We start from the raw sequence: 21,974 nt of genomic DNA on the forward strand, positions 1-21,974 counted from the left end.
TGGTCCATCTTCCCATGAGTCAATCTCAGTGAGGTCATACAAGGTGGAAGTCAAAGGGCCAAAATTCCACTGGACATGTTTTCTTTTTTCACAAGGTGCTGAAATATCTAATTAATGAGATGGGAACAGCTGAAACAATAAAAACATTTGCTCAAACCAGTCTCCTTTGTAGTCTCTCCAGGTTGCCCAGCTGCCTTACTCTTCCTGCAAAGAGAGGATGGACTTGTCAGTCTCTGGTGTTACCAGGTTCTCAAGCTAAGTAAGCTGATCTGGGTCAATAGCAGGGTGGAAAGAGTTCCAAAAATCCCCACACGTTACAAGCATTACCAGTTTAACAGAGGTCCTCTTTTCCCTCAGCCAGAACTGACCCAAGTCATTGCTGTGATGTTAGGTGATTAGTAATAGATGTTTTGCCTCCTAAGTCACTACCGACCAGAATAGCACTCTGATACACTGAATGATAACTTGATGATGATGCAGGAGAGCAGAAGCTCTCACTGGATCAGCACAGATCCAGTCTTATCACATTTTACCTTGGGCAGCTGCTTTGTTGCATCTCAATGGTCCTATACTCAGGTAATCCATCAACTCCGTCAGTTCAGGAGGTGATACAGTGACAATATCTTTAGGTAATCTGAATGGTATTCACATACTCACCATTATGCTGCCTTCTATGCCTGCTAGCTTGAATGGAGTGAGCCCCTTGTTGTTAGGAATCCGATTCAGGGCTTCCTACCCCATGTTATTCCTTTCATAAGAGAGGATGAGATTGTACATCTGGCAGGCAAAGGTTTTGTTGGGTTGAAGAACCAGGATATGGAGAACAGTGTTACCTGTAGAGGTCTGACAGAAAATGAGATCCGTGAAACAGTAAGATTAAAAACCCTCATCTCCTAGTTATGACAGAATTTTAGGCTGTCTCTACTCAGCTTTAGTAAGAGAAAGCAATTTGTTAGCAACCTGCACCCCCTCAGTGCCCTACAAACAAATGCACTTTAAAATCTAAGGATAGCAGCTGCCAAGTAGAGGCGTTCAATACACAAGAAAAATTATCAAAAAAGGTAGTTTGCTGCTGACTGAAGTGGATGGGATAGGTTATCAGTACAAGAGACTCTTTCCTTTCTGATTTAGGACTAGTGAGTTTGGAACTGAGCATTTCTCTGTCTAGGTAGCTCTAGGATCACAACCTCCCCAGAGGAGATTGTTTACTCCCCCTGGTTTTCAGTTGGTATTGGTTGTATCTTTGAAATTTGAGGATGCAATTCTCACACAATGCACAGAATTTCTACGTAAACATTCTAAAAAAAAATGACTATATTCACAGTGCCACTATATTCACAGTGAAGTAATCAAGAGTAAGATTAGACCACCATCTGTAGCAGATTTTATCTGAAAAATGGCTACCTCTCTGAAAAGTTGCTTTTATTAAACAAGTACACAGAGAGCCAAGTGACCCTCTTTTGGAAGCTTTCATGCTTTCTCAATCTGAAATTAGACAATGGCCCAGTAGCAGTTTTAGAGGAGAATATTGAAAACTCAATGGGATGGAAAGATCTATGATGCTAGTTTCAGTAGCAGTAGATTTTAATGTTATTGGGAAAGAAATGGAAGTAGAAGTGTAATATACACATATGTACATTCATATATAAACACAACATACATATATATACACATACACCACAGGTATATACATATATACAAAACACAGATGTCTGACTGAAAAAGAATTGAAGAGTCAGTCTAAACAGTAGCAGCAAATTTCTCTCCTAAACTCATTTGCTTACACTCTTAGATCCTGGCATTGGCAAATTACTAAATACAGTGGCCAGATCATTGCCTAACATAAATCAACTAATGACATTTATTGCACTATTCCAGTTTTTATCAAATTACAGAAGTGTGAAAATATGAGTGGGAACATAAGTGGAATAAACAAGGTGCTGAAACACTTTAATGAGAAATGCTGAGAGTGAATATTGGTCATTCTGAGTGGCAATTTACTTCACAGTTAGTATATCTGCCTTTGGATCAAAACAAATTAAAGACCGCATGGATAAGAAACTAGGCCAGATCTTGTGGTCCTTCTCACAGGACAAAATCCAGAATGTCTCCTGCAAAGTCACTCCTAATGTGCTTTTGTAATAGCTTCTATGTGAGTGTCTCAAGCATATGGAAATGTTACTTCACCAAATTTTACATCAACCTTTGTTTATGGCTCTGAAATAATTAATGATATTTTACAGGTGGAGAAACTGAGGCACAGAGAAATGTTCACAGAGAGGCAAATGATCTAGCTAGGTTTTCCACTTAAATCACTGTACTCCCTACTTTTTTCAGTCTTTTTCTGAAATAGGAGGATGCAATTCTCACACAATGCACAGAATTGCTATGAAAACATTCTAAAAAAGTGACATCCTCTTTGAAACATTCACAGAGTTAACTGTAGTGTTCACCCTGAGATTTAGGCAAAACAACAGAATAAATACAGCTGCTCCCGAGGGCTACATGAGTGTACAAGAGCTTCAGATGCATTCTCCTCTCAGCGAGAGTGTTTGGTCAGGGAGGAGGCTCATCCCCAGGACTGCTTACAGTGCTTCCTCTGGCATGTCTCTGTGTAGCAACATATGTGAGAATGAGCTTCAGATAGGAAAAGCATCATCTTCTGAATCCATACTGCTTCTTGCAGCATTGAAACATATCTGCAGATCTTACCACAAAGTGATCTTGCTCATTTATCAATCCAGACAAATCAAAGGGGTTATATTCCAAGGACAAAATTAACTCCTGTTTTTTTAGGTCAGCATATGTACACAGTTCAGGTACAGAGTTTTTTTAGATCAATGTAGGTACACGGTTTACTTCTTGGAATGAAAGCAGAGTATCCAGAGGTGTCAAGCAACTGAGTCACAGGACAATAAATAGAACATCCTTGAGTAGGTCATTTTCACTGGCTGTTAGGGATCCTGAGTGAATCTCTAACATGGATCTAGACCATTATTGGACTATTTTGGACCATTTGAGTGTCCTGACACTGTCCTTTCAGCCCAGCATTTTCACCTGCTTACAGCTCAGATGTCATTACTTCATTGACAAGCTCTGGGGCTGCCTCCCTCACAGCCTAAGCAGCATCCACATTGTCATACAAGGCAGCCACATGAAGGGCTGTCTCCCCCAGTGCACCTAGAGAGACAATAATAAATTTACCATCTCAGTGCGGAATCCCCACCATTCAGCTGTTTCCACTCCACCCTGGCAAGTTTATTCTCTGCTACAGCTACAGCCCTGTGGCCGTTATCCAAATATGCAGACCCCAGAAGTTTTCTTCTCAAAAGTATTTCAGTCAAGGCTAGTACAAGAAGGGGCACTACTGCTCCGATGAGTACCACGGGCTTTACAAGCAAGAAGTTTCTGAGTAGCTTGCACATCATTATCCTTTGAGGCCTTGAGCAGGGGAGATTCCCAGAGCCCAGAACAATAAAAACTGCCCATTCGTAGTCTTAAATAAACATAGTGGTTCTAGGAAAGAAATCTTGCTGCATCAGCAAAACAGACTTGGCTAGAGTTTTTTGTTCTCAAGATAACAGACACTTTTGAGAACTGTCAAGATACATTCATGAATGAACCACTTTTTAACGATCAGACATTTTGCATAACAAGAAGATCTATAATTCAGCTTTTAAATGACTAGAGAGCTGATGAAAGTGTCACAAAGGAAATATAATTCTGACTCAGGTAATTTAGCATTCCAGAGTAATTGCACATTTACTGTTCTTGACTAGACTTTGTACAAAGTGTCAAATTACCTTCAAATATTACACTGCTAGGCCTCAGCATTTTCTAGCAGACAACACCTGAGATCCATGCAGAAATTGCACATATTCCCTGCATTATTTCTGGATTTCTGTTCCCATTTCAAGTTCATCGGCCAGTCTCAAGTAGGCTGGATCATTGATTCTTGTCATAATACAAAATTCATTAACCAAATCCTTTCTTTCTGACAGATGGAAATACACTGGCAGAACACAAACTGTCTTTTGACTCCTAGCACTCCCCTCTAACCAGGAAACTCAGGTAGAAAAAGAATCCTTATTAAATTTTCAAACCTTTCATCTTGCTCCATCCCAGCATGGGAGCTTCAGCTGAATAAAATACATAATGATCCCTCTGGAAAGTTTGAAAATAAAGACATCATTGTTAACAGCAATAAATAACTTTTAAGAAAAATAAAGGTTGGCTGCATGCCCATTGTAATTATCTCTGATGCTGAGAGCCACAGGGCTTCTGCCTGTATGTACCTAGCCAGCTTAATCTGCCAAAATGAAAAGAAAAAAAAAAAGAAAAAAAAAGAAAGAAGCTGCTGCTTCATCAGCTTATTAACTCAAGTAAAATAAGGCGATACCCTAAGAAAATGTACTAACAACAAGCAGCATCATGCTTTTCATAAGGAAAGAATGAAAACTACTCTGCCTGCTTTTAATGGGGCAGGCTGTGCTTAAGAAAATGAGAAGTCAAGCCTGAAGTTACTGACAAACCTGCTGAAAGGGCAAGATGGGGGTAACAGAGAATCTTGCCAACAGGTATTACACCACAGCTATACAAGGTTGAAGAACTAAATTAGGAAAAGGGCTACATGTCTCTGCTGACCTGCATCTGCAAAATGGCATGCCGAAACCAAAGAAGAAAAAGCAGAAAAGATACAGAAGAGGAATGGAGTATGCTTGAATGCATGATCAACACTTGTTCAGCATTCACTGGCACTGCATAACACTAGGTAGTGTTGTCAGCTACTCATCTTTACCAGCAATGCAATTCCTGATTTATTAAAGACATAAATAAGATAAAATTGTTATAATGGTTCCTTAATAGTTCAGTGGGTAATATTGTCCCTTTCCTTCCCTGTAGAGCTTCACCTTGAGAATGCTGTTAAACAAGTCTCTTGCATCTCTGACTGCATACAGTAGATTTATGCTACTAGCCATGGTATGAATGTAATCTACCTCAAAAAAAAACCCCCAAAACCAAAACCCAAACTCTAGATTCTCTACACTCTATTTTTTTTGTGCTGTGCTTTTCCACCTCACTATATCCTGTTCCAGAAGTAAATTACATGATGTTGCCGCCATGGTGAAGAGGCAAAAAAAACCCATCCAGAGCAACATATGTGGGCAGATTCAGTGGATTGTTGACCTGAATGGGAAACCTTTTTACACAAATTTCTACAAATGCAAAGGCAGATGCAAAAAATAATATGATTGAAAATTATCCTAATACTAATAGATCTATCTAAATTTGCTAACCATCCACAAAGGAATCCTGCATATCAGTTTCCACGCAAAGGTTCCAGATTTAGGTTGTGGGGTGATTTACTATTTGGAATTAAATATAATTCATTTGATCTGAGACAGGAACAATAGTCTATTTTATTTTTAACACTAAAATCTGCAAAGAATTTGCTGAGCTGAGAAATGTCTAGCATGACTCAGCACAAAAAGGGCTACCTTAGATGTCTACCTCAAATGCTTCTCTAAACTTGAAACTCTCAATCTTGATTGTTACTCTGAGATCCTAGACGGTTTTGTGGTGATACCATAGCCATTCCACTGCAGGGAAACTAAATTACCACAAGATAGCAGCAGAGATCTGAGCAGAAAACAGGAAGGGCTTGAGGAAATTAATCTCTGCCTGAACCCAAGAGATGAAGACTTGCTCAGTACATACACGTCTGTTTAGAGAAAATACACATGTAGCAACCTCAATTAAACACAAACCATTTGAACTAGGTTTTAGTTCAAATTGCTACAAACTTCAAGGTAACCCCATCTTAAGACTCATCTTTGGCTAAGCCATTGACACCTCGGTGTAAATCAGACACTAAGTATAAAATGTGCACAGGCTTTATGAGGCCAGCTTTAAAACCTTGGAATGCAGCTGCTACCTCTAAAGTCAGGGAGTTTGTCCATAAAACTATATACCTTGTTCTTCTTCCCAGGCTTGACTCCACCCTGGCTCAAACAATAAGTCTCATTTTATTTCATTTGAAGATGCTATTTTATCAGCTGACAGAGCTCTTGTAATAAGGGGGGGAGGAGGGGGGGGGCAGGAAGCAGCCTTCTTCCTCTGCTGGATTTTATTATGTTTTCCTTCACTGTGCTATACCTTCGGCTCCTGAACCCCACAGTACAAATGCCTTCCCCGAGTATTACAAACATCATATCCAGGTAGTTGCATACTGTGCCCTCCAGAACCGATGTTTAGTCTAACAAGAGCAGAGTCAGTCTCAAGAGCTGTGGGTAGAAGAGGAGCTTGGCATAGCACTTTTTTCTGGAGCAATTCCCTACTGTCACTTCTGTATCTATGACTCAGCCCAGGAATACAGCAATTCCAGAATGATAAAACAGCAGACTGATGGGTGTTTTCTTAATGTATTCCCACTCCCTATCACTACCCCTCGCTGCAGATTATCTCTCAGCACAGAACTGAAGCCAGCGCTATCATATTTTATATCTATGACATGCTATTGCTACAATGCTGTTCAGCAAACACTCTGGGTGCACATGTGTCATAAACAAAGGCATTTTGTGACTTCAAAGATGCATATCTCATTCAGATACTCTGAATAATAAGGGCTGTCTGAACTCCGTGGATTGCCTGATGGCAACCCAAAATTTGCTGCTTTTCTAGGATTTTTGCCCTACACTATCTTCTCTGCCATATCACAATCCTGCTATTGTTCCATCTAAAAGGAGAATCGCTAGTGAAGGACAGTGAAGCCTACAAATGACCAGGTAGCCTGGAATGGGGCTGAGTCACATCATATACCAACTCAGTAACCTTCATCCCTCACACTACACTCAGCAAGGTCCTCGAACAAGGACTTGGTACTTTCCACAACACACCGGATTTGGACAAGACCTGAGCCAGTTATAGGACTCTGTAGCTCTGGGCAGAACATTTCCTTTTACGTCTCAGATACTCAGGTAACCCTTGAAAAGCACCCTGGCAATTTGACGTGAGAAACACTGTGAAAATCATGTGTTCTTTTTTCAAATAAGCTTGTCTTTCTGCCAGTAATCTTGTTGCCACGTGAATAGAATGATGCAACAAAGAGCCCCAGCTTCTAGTTTGTGTCTAGCCTTGGGCACCGAGAGGAACACAGGTCCCCTTCCTTCATTTCTGCTATGCTGCAGACGCTCCTGCGGTGCTCCTCATGGTCACCAGGCCAGTCACAGGCTTCAAGAGCAATTTAACTGGGTCAGGTTGCTCTTACCTCAGAGGATTTACTAGATATCTTAAACATACCAGTAGCACCACACTACCAGCCATTTCTGCTGCTAGGGAATGTTCTGTGCTCCACTGAGATCATTGGTGACTCCATGACTTCTTGATACTCTGATTCCCCAGAACATCAGGGGTTTTAGCAGAGACTCCTTGGATCCACCTCATCTGCCATTTAGATGGTATTTCTGTGAATACTTTTAAGTATTCACAGAATAGGTCGTTGCTCATAGATGTCACCCTAGTTGCAACTGTCCTGGAAGTTACACACTTCCATGTGGATGAGCGATTTGACTGAACATCAAACCGAAATGAAAATAAAAACAGCAAGACAGAAGTCTATACTACAGACAATTTCCTATTTGTGCTTCCTTTCAGAGAACAGAACTTTATAAAACTCCCAAAGTTCCTGCTAAAAACTACAGTAATATGCAGATATATTATTTGTTTCCAGATAGTTTATATACATATATAAAAGAATCTTTTGAATGAAATTAAGGCCTTAAACAAAAAATTCTTGTGTTGGTCTAGACAAATAAAAAAACCCTTACTTATGGTTTTTGTAATCACAGTGACATTCACCATTTTCGTAATAAAAAAGACAAGTGACTCTAACACTGGCATTGTTTGGAACAGTACCTGTTCTCTGGAAAGTGGTCCTGCAAAGTCCATACAGTTTCTAATCAGGAACAATTTAAACATATATATGCTGACTGCTGATGATACATCTTACACAAGAGGTCAACACTAACAACCCTTTTAAGTCATTTCAGCACACCAGTTTCTGATCAAAACACATAATCTCTTGATATATTAATACTTCCTGTTATCCTTTCTGTTCATCACTCTGAATATGCTATGGTGATTCATTTGGCATGAAATTAAGCAAACCAAACTACAGTCTTTCCCCTCTTTCTCCTTTCCAGACATACCTAAATGTAATCTAGGAATTATCCATATAGCACTTGATTAGAATTACTGTTATAGTAAACTCCTATGTAACAGCTATTCTATTCCAGAACAACACAGATCTTTTTTTCCAGAATAAATAAATATTGTGCTTCAGAAGCGTATACAGTTTTGTAAGAAAATATAACATTATATCACCAGGAGCCTTTCAGGAATACATGCCGAGCAGGTTATCCGTTAGTGGGTATTTTAGCCAAATTCACTGCATGGACAAGCTGTTACTTCATCCTTCCAGCTCCTAAGGAACAGAGGAACAGGACAGATCATAACTGCTTGCTTTTTTACCATCCTCATCTCCATCTCAGCAGAAACCAGAATTGCCAGCACACTATATTCAGTGTATTATTGGAAATAATTAATCTAGGGCAATTCTTTAGAGACATTCCAGTAAACCTTGAAAATGTAGCCTTTGTTTCAAAATAAAAGCCAAACGTGAATAGATTATTTTCCAAGGTATTAACTGTGAGTGCTCTTTTACCTTCTTCAGAATGATATAGCACAGGTTATCAACAGAGTGGATTAGAAAGGCCTCTGGTCAGTCCAAGTTTAAAACCACTAAAATAATAGTTTATTATCTCAGACCTATTCAATGAAAACAATTTTAAAGGAACAATACCAAATACTCCTCTACTATGGTCATCAAAATTAAAAACTTGGGAAGTTCCAAATAAAACTTGTGATCTTTCCTTACTAGACCAGTGTTCTTTTCCAAAATACAGCTAGTACAGGTATGCTAGAAACATAATATCTACTACTCTACTTGTTCCAGGTACAGGTGACTCAGGACGTAAGGATTTCCTCTCCCCTGGAAGATCACGTCACCTCCAATATATGTTGGGTTTAAAAGTCTTAGGGGTTGAGTTCTTTGAGAAACGTGCTAAAGGTGAAGGACCTTCATTAGAAGGAATATAGATTATATGACATTATAAGGTACTGGTGTCTGTAACTCTAAAAGTACTCTATTTCGCCCAAGAAGATAGAGCTTTGAGAAGCACTTACATACTGAACTTCTGATGCATAAATGCAACAAAGTGGATATGTTTGAGATCCTCATCAGGTTATTTTAGTAAAAAAAACATGTGAATATAAAAAATGTCTATGGAATAAATGACTATCAAAAGAAACAGTATCACACTTGAGATATTTGATTTGGTACACTGGAGAGGTTTTTTTTTTGTTTTTTTGTTTTTTTGTTTTTTTTTAAGAATAAACCTTAGTTTAGGTTAAGATTGGAACCTAATACTCTTGATATGAGGACTCAACCATATCTTAATTTTGGCCACAGGGTACTTCTAGAGCAAAGTTGTTAGAATGTCACCACAAAAACCTGGAGTAGTTTTGCAAATGAGAATCACTTTGCAGTTATCTGTGATATCCATTTGTAGAACCTCTTGACTAGAGTAGTGCTGAGGCATATCAAACTTCCTGAAATCTATCAGAACTAAAAAACTCTGCATGTCTTGAATATTCATACCTGGGTTTACTCCACTTAAACTAATGGAATTGAGGATTTGTTGGGGATGGTTTTACAATTTTTGGCAAATATTTTATTTGCAGGAAAATGCAGTTTGGGTTATCTTGGTTATTCTTGGCCTATTCAAGAATTTTGAAGTAATTTTACAACTAGTTTATAACCAAAAATTATGAATCAGTTATATGTTTTGGATTGAGGCACAAATACGCAGAACTATCACACACAAAATTTAAAAGAAAAGGAAAAAATACTTTATTGTGTCTTTCAATTCAGTCACCTACTCTGTGACAGCACTGAATTTAAAACCATATAATATATGATTCAGAGCAGGATTTGAATCAAAGTCTCAGAAAATGGGCCTGACCAGACTCCTACCAGGTATTCCTTATTAAACTGCTCTCAGTATCTCCAGGTGGAAGATAGTTTCTCTCTTTTTGGACTAATTATAAGGAAATGGTAAAAAGCTGGAGAACTGCTATTTCTGCAAAAATCCTATAGTTCAGTAATGTGTACAGTCTCCTGCAAGGAAAGATTCATCCCTACTTTGAAACAAAGATAATAAATATTAGAACCCAAGTTTCTCGTATTATTCTGGTGAGCCATCTCTATGGTGCTCAGGAAGCTGTACCTCAGCTTCTGTTAAAAGAGTAGACCTGCTAAAGACACCTGTTTTGTAGAGTAGAGCACAAAACTGTGTTTAAGTAGATTTTTTTTTTCCACCCACTTATTTCAATTTACTGAATTTACTATGCATGTCTGTTTACCTGATGAAATCGTCTACCAAAGCCTTGGGAGTCTGGGGAGATCATCACTGACTGGAAGCTAGCCAACATTATTCCAATTTACAAGAAGGGCATGAGGGAAGACGCAGGGAACTACAGACCTGTTAGTCTAACCTGAGTACCTGGAAAAATTATGGAGAAGATTATACTGGGTACTGTCAAAAGGCATTTAAAGAACAATGCAATCATCAGGCACAGTAAACATGGGCTCACGAACGGAAAGTCCTGTCTAACTAATTTGATATCCTTCCACTATAACGCTGCCCACCTAGTGGATGAAGGGAAGGCAGTAGATGTAATTTTTCTGTATTTTAGTAAGGCTTTCAATACTGTTCCCCATGGTATCTTTCTGGAAAAGTTGTCCAGCTGTGAGATGAGCAGGTACACGGTACACTGGGTGAAGCGGGGCTCAAAGGGTTCTAGTGAATGGGGCTACATCTGGCTGGCACCTGGTCACCAGCAGTGTTCTTCAGGGCTCAATTCTGCTGCCAGTTCTGTTCACTATTTTTATCAATGATCTGGATGCAGGAGTTGAATGCACCGTTAGCAAGTTTGCTGATGATACCAAACGGGGAGGTGCTGTTGACTCTCTCGAGGGACAAGAGGCCTTGCAGAGGGATCTAGATAGATCGGAGAGCTGGGCAATCATCAATGGCACAAAATTTAATAGTTGAAGTGCTGGATTCTGCACCCGGGATGCAGTAACACCAGGCACAAGTATAAACTGGCAGAGGGGTGGCTGGAGAGCAGCCCTGCAGAAAGGGTTCTGGGGGTGCTGGTTGACAGGAGGCTCAACAGGAGTCAGCAGTGTGTGCCCTGGCAGCCAAGAGGGCAAACCCCATCCTGGGGGGCATCAAACACGGCATAACCGGCCAGTCAAGAGAGGGGATGATCCCGCTGTGTTCGGCGTTGGTACAGCCTCACCTTGAGCGCTGTGTGCCGTTCTGGGCCCCACAGTTTAAGAACGATGTGAAGGTCCTTGAGTGTGTCCAGAGGAAGGCCACAAAGCTGGTGACAGGGCTGGAAGGCATGTCCCCTGAAGAGCGGATGAGGACTTTGGGCTTGTCTAGTTTGGAGAAGAGGAGGCTGAGGGGCGACCTCATTGCTCTCGACAGCTTCCTGAGGAGGAGAATGGGAAAGGGAGGTGCTGATCTCTTCTCCCTGCTACCCAGTGATAGGATGCCTGGGAACGGGTCAAAGCTGCACCAGGGGAGGTTTAGAATGGACATTAGGAAACATTTCCTTCCTGAGAGGGTGGTCATACACTTGAACAGGCTTCCTAGAGATGTGGTTGATGCCCCAAGCCTGTCAGTGTTGGAGAGACATTTGGACAATGCCCTTAATAACATGCTTGAACTCTTGGTCAGCCCTGAAGTGGTCAGGCAGTTGGACAACATGATCATTGTAGGTCCTTACCAACTAGAACTATACTATTCTATTCTAATTTTAAAAGAAAATGAAACTGGATTTCAAACATGAGAAAACCCTTAGACTATTTGTGTAGCCTCATAAGACAACAGAGGAGGAGGTGATTACTGGTCAGAAGGTCATCTGTTCTTGGACCCATTTGGACAGGCTAACTGAGGTCAATGGGGTTGGACAGTGTCACTGAGAGTAGGATTTAGCTCATAAAAATGCAACAGCTGTGGGCTGTTTGTGTTACATAATAAACCTTTAGATAAACCTGTTAGAAAAAGTCACTCTTAAAAATACAGTCATTTATGGTAATGACTGCTTTCCTAATACTCTATTAGCAGTGCTGCATTCCTCAGCATGTTATCTATGTAATCATCTAGAAGAATGTCCCAGACAGTTCTACATGAAATTCCAGTTCCTGCTAGGTGGTAGGGTGCTTTTCAGATATCTGAATAAACAACATTGGTGTAACATGAAACATGAACACACCACTGATAGCATTTGGCCTTGCCTACATCAGGAATGCATGTGTTGTTGAAAAATGTTATACATTTTAATTATATATGCATAATATAACGATATATAATAATTTTAAAATGCATAATCAAAATATATGTAATCATTTAAATAAAAACCTCTGGAAGATCAACTCAGTTCTATTTTTAAGGCAACCAGGAATTACAGTATGTTAGCCCTTAAGATATAGTCAAAGTTTTTAACCAACGTTGACCTTTTGGGACACAAGTTAAACAAAAGGGAACCTCTACCCTGCAGATTGTAAGACTGAAAATGGGGAGAGGTAACACAAGTTATCCAAGGCCATGCATCACAATTAAAATTCAGGGTTATGTGAAGTTTGTAACAATTCCCCTTTTTATTGCATGAAACTAAGGTTACATAGTCTTGGCCATACTGTGACACAATGGCAGCTCACTAACTCAGTGTTCTGTCAGAACACAGCCAGTGACATGTATGATGCAGAAAGATGCCAGAGGTTTTTTAAATGCTAATATCAGGATCAGATCCACTCATGAAGTATATAAGGCAGTTAAGAATGCCAGTTGGTAGGGAGGTGGTGTCATGTAAACTAGCATAACAGCATTGACGATGGGAGAATCTGCAGTACGTTTAACTGTCCCTTTCCTTCCCTGTAGAGCTTCACCTTGAGAATGCTGTTAAACAAGTCTCTTGCATCTCTGACTGCATACAGTAGATTTATGCTACTAGCCATGGTATGAATGTAATCTACCTCAAAAAAAAAAAAAAACAAACCCAAAACCCAAACTCTAGATTCTCTACGCTCTATTTTTTTGTGCTGTGCTTTTCACCTCACTATATCCTGTTCCAGAAGTAAATTACACTTTCTGTAAAAAGCACTTTTTTTTTTTTTTTTTTAATTTGGCAACATCTCTTATTTCTTCCATTATATGAAGGACAGGATCATCCTCCTCTTTCTCATTCATTGTTTTCAGAACTCTTGCCTCTATGCACACACCCTCCCACTCTACTGATCTTTCTAAAGCAAACAATTTCAACTCTGTCTCCCATCATATTTTTTTCATGCTTTAAATAATTTTTCGTACCCGATGTTACATTCCCCTCATTTTTTTGAGGCAGGATAACCAAAGCTGAACAAATGATTTCAGCAGAAAGTTGTTTCACTCATTTGCAGAATGGGGCAGGGGCAATTTTTCTGAAGGATGTTGGCTCTGTGACTGTTTATTTCTCTCATTCAGCTTGTAGCTGCTTCTAGCCCTAAGCATTACAATATTCTCATTGTTATTCTCTTCCTATTTTTAAATAGGCTAAAATTTTAAAAAGGAAGTCGCTAACAATGAAAATATTCTAACATCTCACCCCTTTCCTGTTTTCAGACATGTTCCATTAATTTAATTATTTGCTTTGAACGGTTCATTAATTCAGTGGTAGTGAACATTGGTAATAGAGCAGGAGGGCTTAGAATAAAGGTTTCCAGTTGCTAACCTTCCAGTTACTGTGCAATTACTGGCCCCCTGGACTTCAGTTCTCAAGCCAAGTTTTGCTGCCTTCATGTTCATGAACTCCTCAGGTGTAAGCCATCATGATTAAGCCACATAGAATTACAGTATGCACACCCTAAGACTTAATAGAATAAATAACTGATCAAGCCAGTCCTGTGATTCACCTATTTGGCCACCCACAGGCAATAATCATCCACACTGCAGTACTCCGTTTCCCCAAATACCTTGCAAGAACAGAGTCCAGAACAGCTACTATGTTAGCATTGTGAAAATCTTTTTACCCCGATAAAAGTTTTTTTCTGTATTCTGACCACCCAGCTATAGAGCAACAGGTCACCTTGATCATCCCCTCCCTCTCCAAAATATCATTTAAGTAACACTGACGCTATGGCCCCTATGCTATGGATCCTGAAAATTAGTAACAATGATGATTGCTATATGTAGCCCCCTGCAAGTACGGATGAGATACTTCTCAGACAGCTAAAACTCAGAGGAACTATTTTGCTACCCATCCACCAAGCACACTTCCATGTTGAAGCGGTACTCCCTTTCCCAGCGTGATTTCAGACAGTTTGGCTATCCCCCACCTCTCTGGGCATCCCTGTCAGAAGAGGAGGATGTCAAAAGCCTCTGCATAGCAGCAGAGCAAGGTGGATCAACAGTTGGTATGTTGTGTCTTGGGTTGCGGCTACGCAACCATTTTGGGGGGGAGGGGGGGGCCTCAGCCCCACCCTTGTCTCTGCCCCAGATATGCATCCTCCCATACATCCTTGTGCCAGGGTTAATCCTTGTTCAGTTCACAACACATCAAGAACCCATCCAGCTGAAAACAACCCTTTTTCTCGGGTTTCTAGTCTGCAGCAAGCTCACTTTTCTGCTCCAGCTCACAGCACAGCCACATTAGCACTAGTGCTGGCACAAGGAATGTGGTAAGAGTAGATGTAGAAGCTTTTGGACACAGGTCCAGAAGACTTCTGCTTTCAGTGGCAGCCAAAGCACGTAACGCCAGCTCACTGCGACCACATAAATTCAGCCTCACTGAAGAGGCTATACAATTTCTCGTCGGCTGCCTTTCTTCCCCTAGGGCTTCACATGTGGATGGTGGAAGATTCCTGTAATCTCTGTTTTATTCTTCTCCACAGTCACACGGTTTTACAATGCTTTAAAAATTTGTCCCTCTCCACAAATATTTCAGCAGAGACATATCAGAGAGGATATGCAATAATCATGGGTGTAACACATCAAATTTCTGGTTGCGATTGGGCCAAAGGTCAGAGCATGGCTCCCTCAAGACCACAGACTATTAATGATGGCAAAGATTCCTATGATCTCTGTTGTGCTTTCCCTGACAATTTGGAGCTGCTGAATTCTCAGCTGCCAAATCAGCTATGTATGCTATTGTGTTGTAGTGTCCTTTAGCTTGTCCTTAGCATCTTTGGAATGCCCATTTCTTAATATTCAATGACATATGAAAGGAGGAACTGTTTCCCAGCTGCCTGGAGACAGCAATTATTCTCTGCATCAAAGTCTAGGGCAGAAAACAGGTAAACACCAGGTGGGGACAGCAGACAAGAAAAAAAAAACCGAAGCAAGAAGTAGAAAGGAACAGCAAGTCTTGGACATACCTTTTTTTGCTGCAGTAGGTTGATTTCACCCAGGCACCTAACCTGAGTTCTTTCACCCTGTAAGCTGTGTAAAAAAGAGCTCCAGAGCCAGAGGAGCAACCCACGATCCTTAGGCAAGACCATCCACATGGACCTGTACCCTCCTCAGCTGAACTCAATCCACCACCTCCATCTCTTTCTCCCTTTAATTTGTAAATGACACTTCCTCCACCTGTTCCACCTGGGATAAGACAATCCAAATGGGAAACAGGTGCTTCTACAGTAAAGGTCAGTGCAGAAGAGTGGCAGAAAGTTGCAACACTTGGCTAAGACAGGCAACTTGGCTGAGTTTCAGAGACAGGCGGCCTGCTGGAAAGTTGCTGAGTGAAAGACAGCAAGCACGCACCTCTCCTCCAAACTACTCCCTGATTTAAAGAGAGGCAGCTTGCTGTAAGAAGTCTACTGTGTTCCCTGAATAGTCTTGTTTATACTCCACACAGGACTTCCAGCACATATTTTCAAGAACAGATTTTTAAGAGAAACAGCAGAGTTATAAAAGAAGTGCCAAAGGTTGTCAGGGGCTCAGTTTCATCTCCTCTCCTTTCACTTTCTTTCTCTTTCAGGTATATTTTGTCCCTGTCTGCAGAAGAAGGAGCAATGATAGTGACAGGAGACCAAATGGGAAGGTTTGCTTGAAGCTCTTCTGCTTTAATCTCCAGGCAAACTTCTCTTGTGTCTCTTTCCACCACAAGCAAGCCCACATGCATATGCTTAAAACCCTGTCCCAGGTAACAGCTACCCGTGCCCTTTGGCTATCCTACGATGTTCTTTTCCCCCTGTGTGAGTCATTAAACCAAAAGTATATCAGCAAAGGGATTGAAAAGGAGTCATCTCCCTAAGTCCTCTTTAATGCAGACACTGTTGCACCTACAAAAATAGCCTTGCAGGTACTTTCTATCCCTGAATAAAAATTTCATCCTGCTGGATTAACAATAAAAAAATGTGAGGGCCCAGGAATCAGACTGTCGTTTCTTCTCTTTCATGCTACTCAACTGAATGAGCATGAAAAGCACACCAACACAAAACCAATACATGAGACTGAGTTAGGTCATAGGTCTCTTGTTAAACAGACATAACAAAGCCACGGTATCATCTAGCTGTCACCATAAACCAAGGATGTCAGCCTCATTCTCTAATCAAGACCAGAAACCAAAGAAAACTTGTTTTGATCCATAAAGCATGAGCTGGAATGATTGTAATCTGCTGCAGGTTTGGCAGGCTGGCTCGAGTCAGGTCTCTGGGTACAGTCTGTCTGCTGCTGAACTGCATGAGGGTAAACCTTGTGAACTCAGAGTCTCACCACGCTGATGGATGTAAGACCGCTGCTTTCCTTTCAAAGGAATTGCGGGGGGGAGGGAGAAAGAGGAGGGTATACATGGAGGAGTGTGAGAACCTTAGTGACTGGGAAGATGAACCTCTATTGCCTTCTAGCATCAGGAACAGTTAGGATGAGAGATCTGTCTTCATGCAAACAGATGAATGGCTTTAAAGGGTTGGGGGGAACATATGTAACTCAGTCTATATAGCTGCCTATCATCTTTCTGACGTGAGGGTCTTTGCAAGTGAGTTCAGGTTAGATAGGAACACAGCAAAAGCAATTTACATATGACTGCTCTGCTGCTGGTTGTGACCAGCCTTTCCTTTAAGGACGCCAATGATGCTTGTGTTCTCAGGAACACTTATTAGAAATACCAGGCAAACATCATTTGTTCTAGTTCTCGTAGCTGAAGAACAGTCTCTTGAGAAGTGATTAAATATCAAGGGCCTGACTTCTGACAAGGAAAAGGTGTAAAATCCTGTCCTGCCCTCTCAGAACGAACTAGCTCTCGCTCCCTCTCAACCATTTAGGTGTTTTGAAAGAGCTGACACATTATCTTTACACAGAAAGGTCAGATCAGACACAGAAGATAGATAGATAGAATTTGTTTTCCTCACAGCTCAGCAGCCACCAAAACAAAGCACAAGCTTATCCATAAGAGGACACAGACAAGTTTGGATGCCACAGCGTTCACATTGGTGCATATACCAAGCAGGAATTCCTACAGACCAGTGACGGGGCTGAAGTACACATTACAACATAGCAGTCAGACTGAGAATTGTTTTAAATAAGGTTACTCCGGTACACACAGGAAAACGGAAATTTGTCCAGACAAAAAAGATTATGTAACAAATGCTCAAGAAACTGATGGTCTGCTTTTCCTAATATTTGTGGGGAAAATATTCTGGAATATCAAAATATTTTTCTAGTGTTTTCAAAAAGCATTTCAGTTAGTTGAGTGCAGATGTTTCTTTTACTTACTACACCACTATATTTATCTCAGGTATGTACTAAAGGGACATTAATATGACAGCAGCTGTGCTGCCAAATACTTTTAGTTCCTTGGGCAGCTCAACTCTATATCTCAATTCCATCATATACAAAATGGGAACAACACCACTAAATTTTATTTGTGTTAGTGTGACCAATTAGCTCTCAATCTTCCATGATAATCTCAAATACTACTATGGTGAATGGCTTTTATGTCCTTAATATTTGTAACTCTCTGTAGCAAGAAATGCTAGGAAATGCTTAAGAGTCATTGTGCAAGGCACAGAAAACGCATCAATTACTTACTAAATTTGCTGTGCTGATGGTAAGAACTATTGCAGGGGGTAGGGAGAAGGGAGTATGTAGTTTTGTGGAGGTTATATTCTGCAATGGAGTTAGCAAGGCAAGTTTAAGCCTAAGCGGGCTATGGTACTACCTCTTAACTCTAACACTAACAAGAACCTTCTCTCAAATAGGGCTTTATCATGAGTTAGCTAAATTTAGGTGAGAATTCATTCCTGCATTCCAATTTCCTCCTTTCCCTCCACAAAACACTGCCAAGAGTAAAAAACCTGGTATTTGAGGATACGGATTTTATTTTCTTATTCAGCCATTGTCATGATTTAAACCCAGCTGACAACTAAGCCACTCACTCACACCCCCCAGTGGGATGGGGGAGAGAATCGGAAGAGTGAAAGTGAGAAAACTGGTGGCTTGAGATAGAGGCAGTTTAACAGGTAAAGCAAGAACTGTGCATGCAAGCAAAGCAAAATGAGGAATTCATTCACCACTTCCCATCAGCAGGCAGGTGTTCAGCCATCTCCAGGAAAGCAGGGCTCCATCATGTGTATTGGTGACTTGGGAAGACAAAATGCCACAACTCTGAATGTCCCCCCCCCCCTTCTTCTTCCCCCAGAACTATATGCTGAACATGACGTCCCATTGTTTGGAATATCCCTTTGGTCAGTTGGGGTCAACTGTCCTGGCTGTGCCCCCTCCCAACTTCTTGTGCGCTCCCAGCCTCCTCGCTGGTGGGGCAAGAAGCAGAAAAGCCCTTGGCTCTGGGTAAGCACCGCTCAGCAGTAACTGAAACATCCCTGGGTTATCAACGCTGTTCCCAGCACGAATCCAAAACACAGCACCATACTGGCTACTGTGAAGAAAATTTTCAAGTGTAGTTCAGCTTTGGAAGTGAACCCTAAATATGTAGCCTACACAGAACTCCATACTTACCACCTACTCTTTGGTAGTATCCTCTCTGATTCAACTTTTCATTTGAAAATTAAAAATGTCTAGCTCCACATTCACCTGGGGACTAAGAGGCAAGCGATCTTGTTCCTTGTTCTCCAAATTTAGTCATCCTATAAAATAAAATGTTGCAATGCATGCTAGATATCAAAACAGTAATAGATCAGCAGTGCAAGATGACAACTCTCACACATTAATACAGCGATTTTACATGGTAGCAAATAAAACAAATATATTCCATTGTGATGGGTTTCAAAATCATATAGTAATGGCTCTGCTCCCTGACTGGATTACTGACATTTTTAAAGCATGGAAATAACAAATACCTCAAATAAGCAAGTGCTTCTTCATGCAATTTTTCAGAGCCTAATAATCAGACAAATTCAAGGACTGATAGACATTTATCAATATAAAAATCTTCTTAACTGAAAAAAAGTATTCCAGAAATAGCAATGGAGTGAGGGCTGTGATGTTCACAAATCCTTCTCTGGAGAATTCAGAAACTATCTCTAGCTACCATATTCAACTGTTCAATAACATCACTGAATGTTAATATGGTTAGGCTCCCAAAAGGTGTGAAGTGCTAGCTGTATTGATAAGTCTGGTTACCTTTGCAACTCCTGCTACTTTCTGAAGTAGAGGCTAGGGAGAACAAGCTACAGTAACATCTCATAGTGAGTTGAGGATGAAGAGAGCAAGCTGAGCTAATGAAAAACACATGGGTAATGGAAGGATGGGTGGAAAGGAAGCAAAAGCCCTTCAGAATGAAGGAAATATTTAATGAGTAGGCAGAACTGAAGCCACAGTCCAGAAAAAATCAGAAGGAAACAAACAAAAATTCTGAAGAAATAGGGGGGGGGAAAGCAAGAATATTTAGAGGAAATAATCCTGGAAGTCAATGTAAGTACAATCTCTCATTTACACTTTAGGGAGTTGGTATTTACAGTATTATAAATTTTAATCTCATTTGGAAGGGGGTTACTTACAGTAAATATGAACCTCATACATGTGGAATAATATGCTGCATTAGAACTGTACTACTATGTGACCAGCAGTTTCCAGTAAGCCTTCTTGACATGCTAAATATCCCTTCTAGATTTCTGATTGAAAAGTAGCCCTAACTTAGAGATTTAGAAGCATTCAGTTCACGCTGCAAATGAGGTTATTCAGGTCAAAGCAGAAGGCAGATCTCCAGAATGATACTGAGGCAGGTGATAGGGTTGAGTTCCTTTTGTTTTCTGTAATTACAAATTGTGTGAAGTGCAAACATTAAATAAATGGACACTTTCACTATAATCTCAAAGAAGGTGATGTGTTACCTCTTTATCTGTGTTGCACTTCCACTTACAAAGGGGAAATACTATAAACTTCCCCTAAAGGGAAATTGAAAGGAAAAACATGAAAGTTTAAATCCTATCTAGTCTCTCAATGCTGTTTTATTTCTGGTTCAAATGCAGCTGCCTGTCTTTTAACAGCTGTCCAGATTTTTATCTCATAATATAGAAACGGCTCCCAAGTGGGTGAAATTATTGTTAAGAAGTAGACCACTTGCAGATGAATCAAAGTTGAAATGTACGCCACTAACTGTTGCTACTTTCAGAGGTCATAAATATTCGCTAACCTGCAGTTACTGTTAATTTAGACTAGTCACATATGTTTTAAAAGTAACAAATATCTTATCACAGCAAAATCCTGCTAAGCAAGTGAGTGCTAAGGAAGAAACTTCCTTGAAGCTCAAGGTATTAGGTCTTGATTGATGCAGAGGCAGACATCTAATCTAAATGGTAGACATCTGTATGTCACTAGTCAGATAGCCAACAAGTTCCCTCCATAATTGAGAAAGGCTCCCAAGGCAGGATGAGTTCCCTCCCATCTGAAGCAGTATCCCGCTGTTGACCATTGAGAAAACCTGACATAGAGCAGCTGCCTAATATTTACATGATTAAAGCTAAGGGAAATGCACTCACTGCCTGATGTCAGAAATGAACTTCTGGGTAGTTTTAGTTGGAATCAAGTAGATGACCTTGTATACAGAAATATGTCTACATTTTCCACTGTAATTGTTTGGTATGTTTTCCATGATCCTGTATTTGTTTATGAGATTTCTTTATTTTTTACTGTTTGTGTGATTTATTTAAGGCTTGTTAAGTTTGTGAAAGGGATTGTATGGTAACATGGTCCTGTGATATTGAGGAATCAAACTCCATGACCCTTCCTGGCACACAGTATATATAGTTTTCCACCATGGAATTTTCTACCTCTCTGCACCAGCAAAAAAAGCTAACACACCTCCCAGCTTTGAAAACAATCTCTAAATATAGTCATATGAACAATCCCTGACATCATCTGTATATAAGGAATGAAGGAAAAGCCTTTTAATGTGTTCTTCAGTTGCATCGATTTCCTGAACAAAGAGGAGTTAGACAAGGCAATTACAGAGCGGCTGTTGGAGGAAACACTCCATCCCCAATGAGTACATTGCTAGGTCATCACTGCTCTGAATAGAGAAACACATCCACTTAGCTATGCATCATTAGCATCATCAGCCTCATACAGCTAGAAGCTGATAGACATCAGTTCAGAGGTTGGTGTCTGAACTTCTGTTACTATTAAGATCTGGCTATAGAAGACTAATGCCTTTAAGATTCCATGTAGACAGAGTTGTTGTCTGTACGAGAAACAGGTTTCCAGTGTTCTTATACAGGCAGCAGCACTACCAATTCCCTATATGTCCAATGGGAAAAATAATCTTGAGTATCAGGTAGTTGTAAATTGCTTGGAGATTTATGGACTGAAGAGAGCAATGCACTGTCACCATGGAAAATTGCCGTTAAACAA

The sequence above is a fragment of the Accipiter gentilis genome, chromosome 21, assembly GCF_929443795.1.
Source record: "Accipiter gentilis chromosome 21, bAccGen1.1, whole genome shotgun sequence".
NCBI classification, from domain to species: Eukaryota; Metazoa; Chordata; class Aves; order Accipitriformes; family Accipitridae; genus Astur; species Astur gentilis.